Source organism: Meriones unguiculatus, chromosome 2 (assembly GCF_030254825.1).
Source record: "Meriones unguiculatus strain TT.TT164.6M chromosome 2, Bangor_MerUng_6.1, whole genome shotgun sequence".
Taxonomy (NCBI): domain Eukaryota; kingdom Metazoa; phylum Chordata; class Mammalia; order Rodentia; family Muridae; genus Meriones; species Meriones unguiculatus.
Window position 1 is genome coordinate 115,519,871 of NC_083350.1, and position 14,110 is coordinate 115,533,980.

Here is a 14,110-nt window from a genome sequence, read left to right on the forward strand (position 1 = left end):
ACTGGGAGAAGACCCTGAAAAAGGATGTATTTTTTTTTTCTTAGGTCAAACAACTGAGAGCATAGACTTATTGAATTGCATAGTGCTTGTTGAATTGTAGAATAATATTTGAAAGTTGAACACTACATTCATTTCTTCCTTTGTTTATGTCCTAATTCCACCTTTGCAGCTATGGGAATTTAGTTAAATAACAAAACTATTTATGCTTCAGTTTTCCAATTATTAAAAAAATGGATTAAAGCATATCTGCCACAAAGTTTGTGGTGAAATTGAATGAATATCACCTGTCTTTCTGGCTGGCTATCTGTTTATATCTGCCATATGTCTTCAAAGACGAAGTCTCCAAATAACTGAGCACATTTTCTGTTTTTCTCTAGTTATACGTTGTGTCTTGCTTTCTATCATCACCTTTGCATTATAGACATGATGACCTTCAGACTACATGCCATTTATTATATGCTCTGAGATTGGAAAGCAAGAAGGAAAAAAATGGCAAGCCTTTTGGTAGATGTAGTGTCAGCATAAAAGTGTTGGCTGCCACATGCTTCTGCAGTTCTACTCTCACAGAAACAGTCTTCAGGCAAGTAATAGCAAAACAGTACTAAACCTGGGATCGTGCCAGCTCTGGACCAATAGCTGTATTCCATTCTCTTTTGTAACTAATCCCTTGCAGCAAATCACCCTAGAGTTGAAATGCCTAGCTTCTGTTGTTCGGAATGTATACAGCAGCTTCTACTGATGTCAATATCAGTTACAACAGCATTGTCACACCCCGCAGAAACACTTTCTAGGAACTGGAACATCTCTCAGCATAACCTTCCAACCCTCCTTTTGCAATCTGCTTTTTTCATCGTGTTTCACACAGACATTGTCCTTAGCCTAGAAATACATATAGTGGATGATTAATAGTTACATGAACTGATGCTTCGTTTAACTTTCCTGTATGTTTATCTTCATCTCTAATCAATGGATTAATGGGAGGAGAAATTTAGTTCATTTGAAATAAGTCTACGGTCGCTGGCATTCTGGAGTACAGATTTTTGTACAATTAGAAAGATGTATAATCAATAATAGGAAAGTCTCTCTGTGCTTCAAGGCAAGCTTGTCTAGAAATAGTGTGTGATTTACCTTTAACATATTATCTTTTTCAGCTCTTTATTGATTAGCCATGACTTATAACTGTTTGAAAGAGAAAATGTATACTCTCCAGATAATGTTCACAGAGAAGCAAAAGTAGTTAGTTTCTAATAGCTGGTCTACCTGGGTAAAAGACATATGGGTCAGTGCATTGAGTATTCAAAATTATACGTTCATACAAGAGTTTGTAATTATGAAGACTTCAAACCGAAGAATAGTTTAGAAAATGTTCCAGAAAAGTAGCATTGAGTAGAGGGGATATATTTGTCATAGCAATGAATTTAATTAACATTTGTGACTGTGGTGATCAGTTTATTTGTTAAATTCTTTTTGAGTCCCATTTTTCTCTTTTTTTATGGGTTTAATTGTGTCTTTAGATTGTCATGTCCATCGTTCTTCATTGCCTTTTTTTATTAGGCTCTGGAGAGCACATTTGCTGAACTTGTCACCTTCAATGCTGGCCTGTGCTTCCAGACAACAGGCTCCTTGCAATGCAGTTAGACCTATACATTAGTTGAGCATTGAACCTGTTAGCCACAAGACATCTGTACTTTGAACAATTCTTTTGCAGAAACATTTTTAGGAAATATGCTTTTGGGTAGGGTTATCGTTGTGTTAATACACTAGAACATGTAACTGCATTATATCTGAATGCAAATGAAGAAGATTTCATATTCAAGTACAGTGTGTAGAGTCACTGTCACTGTCACAGTTTCACCTCTTGGGATATCAGATTAGTGTATACTTGTGATAGCCTATTACTTTCGGAAAACTGGCAAAAGAAAAGTACATGTAGCTCCTGGCATGTAATCTTGACTCATTGACAAGGAGAGAGAGGAAAATAACAACACTGGTTCTGAAATCAAAGCATTCGAATTCAAACTAAAACTCTTAATTCCCCCATCTCTTCTCTCTCTCCCATGTTGTCCTCCTCTTCCCTCCTCAGTTTCTCCTCCTGTCATTCTCATTCTAATAGTTTCTCTCCTGTGCATACAAAGAAGCTAAGGAAAAGTATCAGGGGAAGCGAATTGTGGAAGATGGGTCAAATGTATCTTGTTACTGATTTCTTAAGGAAAGTGTTATTGGAACATAGTCACATCCATCTGTTTTCATATGAAACTGTTTCTGCTGCTTCTGCTACTCCCAAGGTTGTTTAGTCATGGAGATAAAAACCATAAGGTTGAATGATCCATGATACTTTCTTGCTCTATCTTTCCTGGTTGTCACCAAGTGAGTAGTATACCACCCCAATCTTTCCCCTGATGTTTCTGTCTTGCTAATGCTTGTGAGCACTATAACCAGCTAACACTGAATGAAATCCCTGAAACCATGCACCAAAAAGAAGAAGGGAGAGGGAGGGTGGGATTGGAAGGGGAGGAGGGAGGGGCTTATGGGGGAATACAAAGTGAATAAAGTGTAATTAATAATAATAATAAAATCTTCTTTTGATTTTTTTCCCTTTGGTATTTTTTTTTCAGTGCAGTTTATTCAGGAACCTTGAACAATCATCTGACCCTGGGGAAAGCCAGCCCACAGCTTAAATAGCCTCTGGGTAGCCAACCCCAGCGTGCCACGTGGGCAATGCAGATAGGTCCACATACATGGAAGCAAGCCAGATCCTCAGCCTTAGCCAAATGTGGAATTGTTCGTGATAGAGAGCACTCACCATCGGGAAGGTGGAAGGCGGAAACCAGCTCCATCTTTAAGGCATAGCATTCCGCAGCTCTCTACAGTTCCCCCTTTTTGTTTTAGACGCATCAGGCAAGAGTAGAGGTCTGATCTCTGATATTAGAAATAAATTGGGACTTTGTACTGATGTTCATTTAGGTGTCATCCACCCAAAGAGCATCAGACCCGTCCGATACCTTTTTCTCAGAGGCGGGACCTGGGGCATTCTCCCCAAGCATGGTTGGATACCATAAAAAGCTAAAATGATACGCTCAGGATGCGAGGCTAAGCACTGCACTCAGGGTCAGCAGCTTTCGACCCAGAGAAGAGCATGTCTCATTGCATGCGGGTTGATGCCCCAGGTCTAACTTCTCTTTCTTTGTGTGGTTTAGGTATCCGAGTGACTGTGGCTTCATAGAATGAGTTTGACAATGTTTCTTCTGTTTCTGTTTTGTGGACTAGTTTGAGGAGTATTCGCATTAGTTCTTCTTTGAAAGTCTGGTAGAATTCTGTGCTAAAACCATCTGGCCCAGGGCACTTTTTGTTTGGGAGTCTTTTGATGACTGCTTCTATTTCCTTGGGTGTTATATGTTTATTTAAATTGTTAACCTGATCTTGATTTAACTTTACCAAAGTTAAATCAAGAAAATCATGCTTTTCATTTAGATTTTCCAATTTTGAGGCATTTAGGTTTTTGAAGTATGATTTAATGATTCTTTCGATTTCCTCAGTGTCTTTTGTTATATACCCATTTTTATTTAGGGCACAGCATTCCGCAGCTCTCTACAGTTCCCCCTTTTAGTTTTAGACGCATCAGGCAAGAGTAGAGGCCTGATCTCTGATATTAGAAATAAATTGGGACTTTGTACCGATGTTCATTTAGGTGTCATCCACCCAAAGAGCATCAGACCCGTCCTATACCTTTTTCTCAGAGGCGGGACCTGGGGCATCAACCCGCATGCAATCAGACTTGCTCTTCTCTGGGTCCAAAGCGGCTGACCCTGAGTGCAGTGCTTAGCCTCGCATCCTGAGCATAACATTTTAGCTTTTTATGGTATCCAACCATGCTTGGGGAGACTGTCCTGCTTCAATGGTTGTAAAGGCCTGAATGATCATGGTGTCAGGGTGGCCGAGTGGTCTAACGCGCCAGACTCAAGCGCAGCTTCCCTTTGGTATTTTTTTAATGGAAAGCTAACAACACAAGTGCTCCTTGAAACTGTCAAAGTCATCCAAAATTAGTAAAAGTGTCTTGGCTCTAACATTAAGGAGTACATGGATGGCACAGTTTCATAGTGGTGTTTTATTTGAAGACTAGTATGAAAACTGGGTTTATTTGGCACCTGGGTTCTCTGATGTCAGCATTTTTAACAATATTTTTAATCCAAACATTTAATGCTACTAATTAATGTGACTTTCAACCCTGTTCTATTATTCTGGAGAAGGTGCTTGATCTCAGTTTAACTATAGTCTATAACTGTATTTGTTTAGAATCAAAGCACTATATGATTATTCTATACATTTCTAAGCCAAAAGAATCTGCCTATCTTTGTGCAGTAGAAACTGATACATCATAAGGACTATGTCAGGTTTCACTGCCATCAAAGACAGGCTAAGAGATAAATAATCCAATGTGCTTTATTGAGTAGAAATTATAGAACAGTCATTATTGTAATATAGTAGAGGAATTTTAATAAACAAATTTTAGACAATGATCTCATAACAGTATTTTATTTTGTTAATTTTAAAGAACGTATCATGCAAATATAAAATGCTACTAAGAAAAAGTAAGCATAAACTCCATTACTTCCTGTAATCTAAATCTGTCAGTAAACCTAGAACTATTTTCCAATTAAGGGTTTATTTTTAAGTTAGGCGGAAAACACCTCAAATGTTTTGTCCAATGGCAGCTGTGTAGTTCATATTTTGAAGTAAAAGATTATGTTACTTTAATAAAGCAATATGAAATGTATGAAAAGTTAGAAAACGTATCACTAGAAAACTGTCACTGTCTTTTCATTTATTACTAATGGGTTCTTATCCTAAAAATGCAAGAGAAATGAGGAACTCTATTTCAAGAAAAGAGAAAAATAGTGGAAATAAATTGTGCTCTGGATACAGTAAAGTCATTCTGAAGCTCTAAATAATAGTAAAAAAAGGATATGTTTAAAGGGCAAAATCTACTGGGGACAAAGCTAATTCAAGCATTGTGTTTTAGAAATAACTCAAAAGCAACAAAAGTGTTAGTATGCCCTCCAGGAAATTATAGTAAGCAATACAATGAAAAGATAGTGCGTTTGTATTTTGGATGGAAATCAGCATAATAAAGAGAAAATTCCTGTATTTGAAGAAAAAACAAAAGCATTCTAAAGCACAGTATATTTCCTAAGAAACAGTTTCTGCCTGGTAGAAAATGCAGCTTATAAGACAAGGACATTTCTATGCCAAGAATAAATTTAAAACTGACACACAGTTCATCATAAGTACTGCTGAAGTCTGAAAGCTTTAAAGAGCTAAGTAAAGTCATACAAAGCTGCCATCCATAAGGACATACATAACATACCAATTCTAAGTTGATTAAACATTCTGGCAATCTTTCTGAGATGGAAACTGATGCTGAATGAGGGCCACGTCAAGTTCTGTCAGGACAGGGTGTCAGTGGCAGCCTTGTCCTCTACCGTCAGATACAAAGAGACAGATCCTCATCCAATCCCTAGGAAATCCCGTTTTCAATCTAGAGAAACATAAGTAAGCAATTCATTCACTTAAGAACCTGATGGTATGCCACCAAATGACACACTGTTATGAATATAGTTAACTAAAGATCAATACTTTCAAACCTTCCCCAGCATAATAAAACAGCATCAAAAATCACCATGACTTTGTGTAAAAATATATTTTTTAATTTTTAATTTTTTTCACATTTTTTTCATTATACATCCCAATTGAATTCCCCTCCTCAACTCCTCACTGCCCCTCCCTCCCTTTTTCCCCCATCACTTTCCCCTAGTGTACTGAAAGGAGGAATTCTCCACCATTGTCATCTGCCCATAGCTTATTAAGTCTCATCAGGACTGCCTGGATGTTCTTCCTCTATGGCCTGGCAAGGCCGCATCTCCAGGAACAAGAGATCAAAGAGCAGTCAACAGAATTCATGGTGGAGGCAGCCCCTGCTCTCCTCACTCAGAGGTCTACATGGAAACTGAGCTGCCAATAGGCCACATCTGAGCAGGGGGTCCAGGTCCTCCCCACACATGGTCTTCAATTGATGCATCAGTCTCTGCATGACCCCATGGGCTCAGATCCTTTAGCTTTCTTGGTCTCCTTTTGGGGCTTTTGTCTCCTCCATACCCCTCTAGCTTTACACTCTTCCCTTCTTCCATTAAGACTCCCTGTGCTCTCCTCAAAGTTTGGCCTGAATCTCAGCACCTGCTTCCAACCCCTGTTGGTGGAGCCTTTCAAAGGACCCTTCCATCCTGTTTCCTCTCTTCCATGGCTTCTGGTGTCTGTCCTGTTTTCCATTCTGAATAATAATTAAACATCTTCCCTAGGGTCCTCCTTGGTGTTTTACTTCTTTAGGTCTGTAGATGGCTATGCTGTATTATTCAACTAATCTCCACTTATAAGTGAGTATATATCATACCTTTCTTTCTGTTTCTGGATTACCTCACTCAGGAAGATCTTTTCTAGTTTCATTCATATGTCTGCAAATTTCAAAATATTTTTAAAAGCATTACTAGCTTTCACATAGCTCATGATTAAAAAACAACAACAACAACAAAACAGTCGTCTCAAGCATGTATTCTATAAAACTAAGACCTGAGATATGTACTAAGTAGAAAATATTCATTAGTTTTATTCTGGCATTATATAATGACAATTAAATAGAATATTGGTACAATATGTAATTGTGCTGTAATTGGCAAAATAATTCTCAAAATGAGATTATGCTGATTAACTCAAATTGATCACACAAGTTCAGCATGTGTGTTTCTGCCTGGTGCCATTGTTTGAAGCAAGCAACAAAAAGAACCAATCCTGTTATCTCTGTCAATGGAGAGGAAAATGCCAATGGAAAACTAAGAAAATGGAGGGGTTCCATTGATTGATTATGCTTGTTGCACTATAGCCCGAACACAGTTCGATTAAGAATATCCTATTTTGCAAATATTCATTGATCTCTGCATTTGCATCAGTCATTGCTCAAATACTATGAGGTCAGGATTGTCATGAAAATCAGCCCGTGCCATCACAGAACTAATAGTCTGATATACCAGATAGAAATTAATTACTCATGTAAATTAAGGTGAAATTGCTTAAATAATAATCTGGAAAAGGCTGTTGAATGCTTACTCTTTTCCTTAAGAAAATAGGAAGACATTGACAACTTAATGAAAGCATAAATGACCATTTTTTCTTTACAAAATCCCACTGTCAACAGTGAATCTAAATGGTCGAACAGGCTGGCATATGTGCAGGCAGGTTACTAGGTTATTAAAAGAGTGAGGAGCCAAATGATGAGTACTTCAGCCAGGATGTTTTCTCTTAAGATGCTGAAGATTGGGTAAATGCAAAGATAATATAAGGAACAATATATACCTAGTGATGGGTTGAATATAAGGGAGGGAAAATGAAGACAAGTGTAAAAGTTACTTCAAGAATTCTGGCTACTGAAGCATAAAAATTACTGCTATTCTTTGACACAGAATAGAAATTTCAATAATGATGTTAGACTATGACAATGTAGAATAGAACACACCTATTTTAGAAGGGTAAGGTATTGCTGAAACATGAGTGAAGGCACATCAGGGTGTGACAATAAAGCGAAGTCAAAATTAAAAGAAAGAAAACCTCATCCACTCAAGAAATAATGATAACACAAGCAATTAACTAAATTAGCTTCTTAAAACCTTGAAAATGAACCCAAATCTTACAACTGAATGGAGAAGAAAGGCGGCTGAAAGTCAGCAAAGATAAGGAGCTTTGTGGCATTTTGCCTTACACTCTCTCCATCATTGTCTAAATAATTCCATAATAGCTCTGACAGTCAGCAAGTTCACAATTACGTCATTGGAACGGCTAGCACAGCAGCAGAAATACAAAGAACAAGTGGACTTGGAGATTCTAAATACCCTATCCTGGAAACTTATTTCAATTTTATCTTCCTAGCAGCTCCCAATTAAAGGTTAGTTTCAGGGCTTGCCTTTATTTAAGACAAATGCAGAATTCTTCCCTTATGGATCTTACCTTATAGTATTTGCAGAAAACAGTCAGTGGAAATGGTATTATAATGCAGGTGACTTGAAGCAATGAAGTCACTTATAGCTAGCAAGAAATTTACCAAAAAATATTAAAAGAGAAAATGGTAATGAGTTGCCCACTGTGGAATTTGAACGATACAATGTATCTCTTGAAGTTTAGGTCACAATTAAGTGAAGAGTTATAAAGATGCCCACAAATCACCTTAGAAGACCCTAATCTCTCACCTTTGATCCATGAGGTTTTAAATGTGTGAGAACTCTGAAGGTATACACAACAATGTAAATACAGCAAAGAACTGGCTTATTGGTTTAAGAGTGTTAAGGAAATGGCTGTTTAATTGTTAGTTAATCACCAAGCTAACTAAGAAATTCCATAGCTGCAGAGAACAAAGGGCACATACTTTGCCAAACCAAGGTAACAGGGCCATTAAATAATCCAAGAGCAATTGTAGCAATGATTTTTTTTAAAGCCAACCAAGAGCAAAAATAAGACTCAGGTTATGAGGTACCTTTTTTTTTCAAATCTAAAATATGATTGTATTATAATATTTTACAAGTCTAATTTTATCAGAAAAAAAAATGCAAACTAAAACAACAAAAGAACAGGAATGTGGAGGGTCCTGGCATACAAATACAGTCAGTCAGTAGGATCTTCTCTGTCATGTACTGGTCCACACATGTCCCTCAAGACCTCCTCTACTCCAGGACTACTCCAGGATAGTGCTGTGAGAGGGTGTGAAAGCTTTAGTGGCTGGGGAAGAGGAAGTAAAGTAATTGCAGATAACATGTCCCCGAAGGGTTGAGTTGGACCTGAACTATTTCCCCTCTCAGTTTTGGTTGCATGTTACCAGGATGTGAACCTGGTAACATTGTTTCTCTGAGGTGATTTTTCTGCCTTGCCGATGACTACAAAACACTGAATAGCATGGACTATGGCCACTTACGATGTAAGCCAAATTATATTTACTCTTCTTATCCTTGTGTTATACTTGTATGTGGGTTGCACACATGTGTGCTATGGCATGTATGTGAGAAGTTGGTTGTTGATCTCCACCTTGTTGAGATAAGATCTCACTTGTGTCTCCTGCCATGTTGTATATCATCAGCTACCTGGCTTGAAAACTGTTAAGCAATTGTCCTGTCTCTGCTTCCTATTTAGAGGTAATAGTGTTGGGATCACAGGTGTACATTACCACATCTTAATTTTTATGTGGATTCTACAAATCAAACTCTGGCCACAAGAGAGTATCCAAGCTAAGCAAGGAGGACCCTGGTAAGATAATCAATCCTCACTCAGAAAGACAAACAGGACAGACAGTGGAAGAAGGAGAAAACAAGAAACAGGACAGGAGCCTACCACAGAGGGTCTCTGAAAGACTCTATCCAGCAGTGTATCAAAACAGATGCTGAGGCTCATAACCAAACTTTGGGCAGAGTGCAGGAAATCTTATGAAAGAAGGGGATGATAGTTAGACCTGGAGGGGACAGGAGCTCCACAAGGAGAGCAACAGAACCAAAATATCTGGGCCCAGAGGTCATTTCTGAAACTGATACTCCAAACAAGGACCATACATGGAGATAACCTAGAACCCCTGCACAGATGTAGCCCATGGCATCTCAGTATCCAAGTGGGTACCCTAGTAATGGGAACAGGGACTGTCTCTGACATGAACTCAGTGGCTGGCTCTTTGACTGCCTCCCCCTGAGGGGGGAAGCACCCTTGCCAAGCCACAGAGGAAGACAATGCAGCCAAACCAGATGAGACCTAATAGGCTAGGGTCAGAGGGAAGGGGAGGAGGACCTCCCCTATCAGTGGACTTAGAGAGGGGCATGGGAGGAGATGAGGGAGGAAGGGTGGGATTAGGAGGGAAAGAGAGAGAGGGCTACAGCTGGGATACAAAGTGAATAAATTGTAATTAATATTTTAAAAAAAGATTTGGGTGGAGGGATAAAAGAGATAGATTAGTGGGGAAAAGGACTAACCATACATACAGCTTCTTTAGGTGCACAGATTTTAGTATGTTTATCTTGTATTATATGTCTAGTAGCCACTTAAAATTATTATATACTGTGTGTATCTTTCTGCTTCTGTCCATCCCAAATCTTTAAATTTATTTTTCTGGACATTTTGTTACAGCAACAGAAAGGGAATTAATGTAGAAAATTAATAATAAGTAGAGCCATTCATTGCATTGATTATATAATGTCATGCAATTCAATATACCATGCTGATGCAACTTATTTGCAGAAGAAGTTTGAGAAAGTATGGATAAGAAGACTAGGGCAATCTTAGAGAGTTATAAAAAAAGAGAACAGTATCAATTAATGGGTGGTTATGGTGTGTGTTCAAACCAGAATGATGGTGAGGATGTGGACAATAAAGGCTCTACTCATGAAGCTTCAAACTGAAATGAGGCCATGCACTGGAACTTGAATAGAGGACATCTGTCTGCCTTACAATCTGGAGTAGAATTAGTGAGGTTTGTTCATGCCCTCAATCTTGAGGGAGTTAAGTTTAATGGTGCCAATGACTGAATCTGGTAGAAGGTATGTCAGGGAGCGCAGCACTCAAATGGTATCATGGAAATTGCTGGCTCCTTTTAATTAGACATAGGATGAGAATCAAGAGTAAACTCTGAGTGGAAAAATACATGAATCCTTTTCTCTGGCCAGAAGACGATTTCTTTTTAAGTTGAAGCCAAGGAAGATATGTGCCACCAGAAAGAAGCCAGTTCTGTAACTTAAGCTACTAAGAGACCAATCCAAGATGATCCCAAGTTAAAGGCCTTTTTTGGCTACACAGCAAGCAAGCCTGAACACCATGGTTGCCTCTAGCTTTACAACTCAAAGTAAAAAAGAAGGCTGGGTAGGTTGCTCAGAGGCAGAACACTTGGGTAAAATGCCCAGAGTAGGCTCTCATTTTAGAAAAACCCAAACACTTTTCACCTTGAGAGCATGTTTTAAATCAGAAAGATTCCATCTGGCACAGGTTCAGTGGTGGAAAAATTTAGACATTTCGGTTTCAGTCTGAGATGAGGACTTTAGATGCCCTGCTATCATGGTGCCTCCCAGGTAGGTGTTTCGTCATGATTTCTCTGTATTCAGCCATTGAGCAACTCTGAGAAGGCCGAAACCATGATCCAAGCAGACATGGACACCGTAGCCACCCCACCAAGAATGAAGATATTCTAAAAAGATACTTGTGCCCACCCTTATGATTTTCAGACATTTGCAACAATGGACAGAAAAACATTGAAAATTCCCCAAGAATCTTGTGCTTGAAGAAGGAAAAAGCTCAAGTATGGTGCCAGGCAGAGGAGGAACTTGTCTCCCAGGACCTATTACACAATTCTGATGATTAGTCAGACCTCTTTGTAGGACAAACTGAGCAGGAGATGATGATAGGTCAATAATGATTGGGACTACACCTTAAACAGAACTGCTTAGCTGTTAAGAGCTATTTAAACCTAAACTTTATAACACCAAAGATATTATGAGAGGAGTCAGTGAGCATCTTTATTCTTCTTCTCAATATGGCTACAATTAATAAATCTCATTTTTTCTTGCTTTTTAACAGTACTTTTCTTTGTAACTGGCATACAGAGGATGGGTGAGCCCAGCTTCATAGGGATGCCAAAACTCAACTCTGACCCCAACATCTGTGCATAGATCAAGTTGGCAACAAGCCTTGGCATTGCTCCTGTGATAATGGTTTTGCAAACGTGAAGCATCATGGAAGAATCATGGTACCATGCATGATTCACTTAATAGTTCAAAGGCACACGAGAAAGAAGAAGCCGTTTAGGCCCTGACAAATGCACTGCGCAGACAGTGTCTGAAGCTGTAATAGTGAAGTTGAAGTTGAGATTGGAACTCCAATCACCTGGACAGGACATTAACATTGAATTCTTGCCAATGGAAGCTGCAAGCAGCTGGCAGTGTCTACCAGGAAGGCTATAATAGCAGGACAATCCATATACATTGTGTGGCACTCAAAGCATATTAATAATGAACTCAGAATCACCAATAACGCACTAGTGTCACATTAAGGAAAGAAATCAAAGCACTTCTTCCCCTTAATGCTATTTAATAAAGATGGAGCCCACATTTTAATTCTCTTACTTTGTTCTGCCTCTGTCTCATACCATCCATGTCTGCCTGTTGTGTGACTCTGAATCTGTGCCTGCCTGAAGGCTGTCATGTGAATCTAACCCTGATCCTGTATCTATGTCTGTACCTGTTACTGTCTGTCTGAATGTATCTGTCTCTTATTAAACAGTGCATAAAATAACATATGGGATAGAAAAGAGGGATAGTTCATAGAATTTTACAAGGGATTAAGTCACTGACTCCAACTGACCCAGATAACAAACAGTATTACAAATATCAGTATTTATCAAGCAATAGCCATATGTTGTGTTTACCATTCACGGTAGATGTTAACTTTTATAAGATTGCTTTCAGCAAATGACTGTCATACACATTACACTTAGATCAGAGGTATAGAAAACTGTATGATTTAAGATTGCACCTATGCACCAGTTTAGGTGGTAAATGTTGGTTACTTGGGAAATCCAAGACAAGTAAGATTGGTTGTTACAACATTGTTATAAAGACAGGTTAAACAAGCAGTCTGAGAACACAACAGGATAGCAATCTTTTTTATATAATTGTATTTAGTTATATTTTTATACGAATTGGTGATTGCTAGTATATTTATCTGTGTGACAGTGTCAGATTCTCTATATTGCAGGATATTTGATCCCATTGTGAACTCTAAAATTGTGAACTGTAAAACACTGTTTCTTGTTTGGTTTGGCTGAGCACTAACACATACCTTTAACTCAAGAACTCTGTTTATTGTAAAACAGTGATTATGGTTTGTTTCCCCCAGCTCTAGCACATACCTTTAATGCAAGAGCGTTCTGTACACAGGGTTTAATAAAGTTGATAACCTAGAACCCCTTCACAGATGTAGCCCATGGCTGTTCAGTGTTCAAGTGGGTTACATAGTAATGAGAAGAGGGACTGCCTCTGACATAATCTGATTGGCCTGCTCTTTGATCACCTCCCCCTGAGGGGGGAGCAGCCTTACCAGGCCACAGAAGATGACAATGCAGCCACTTCTGATGAGAACTGATAGTCTAAGATCAGAAAGAAGGAGAGGAAGACCTCCCCTATCAATGGACTTGGGGAGGGGCATGCATTCAGAAAGGGGAGGAAGAGTGGGATTGGGAGGGGAGAAGGGAGGGGCTTATGGGGGGATACAAAATGAATAAAGTGTAATTAATAATAATAATAATAAAAAGTTAACCTTATGTCAAGAGGCAGAGCAAGAAACAGCTGACAGGATTTAAAGAGTAAGGGATATTTTGAGTTAGGGGTATTTAAGACAGCATGAAAAAAATTGGCTTTAGCTCTTTGACTTAGGATTACGCTTTAGCCTCTGACTTTTGGGGCCTTTTGGGCTATGAGCTAGCAAGCTTCTGGCTTTGGGTTTTTGTTTGTTTGTTTGTTTGTTTGTTTGTTTTGTTTTGTTTTTGGCCCTCCTGGGCTGTCAGCTAAGCTTGTGATCCTTTCAGGTTTTTTCCATTCAGATCTGAGCTGAGAAGGGAGGTCAGCTTGGGGCTATCTCTGCCTCTCTGAGCTAGCAGGTTTTCACCTCAGCATCTGGCTGCTGAGTCTTGGTAAACTAGAGAGGTTGGGTTTTTCGTTTTTAAAATAATAGCCCTGGAACTGGAGTTACAGACAGTTGTGAACTGCCATGTGGGTGCTGAGACTTGAACCCAGGTCATAAAATAATGCCAGGCTTAAAGACATCAGTTAACATCAATCCGTTACTAGTTGGTGATGTCAATACCCCATTGTCTTCTGCAGAAAGGTGCTCTGTACAAAAAATAATGAGGGAAATATCAGAATAAACTGGCTTCATGCACCAAATGCATATAACAAATGTTTGCAGAAAATGTACATTTTCTTTTCTCAGGAACTCTGTTATGAAGATTTAAATTATATGAATTTTATATAACCACTTAAACATAACTGAA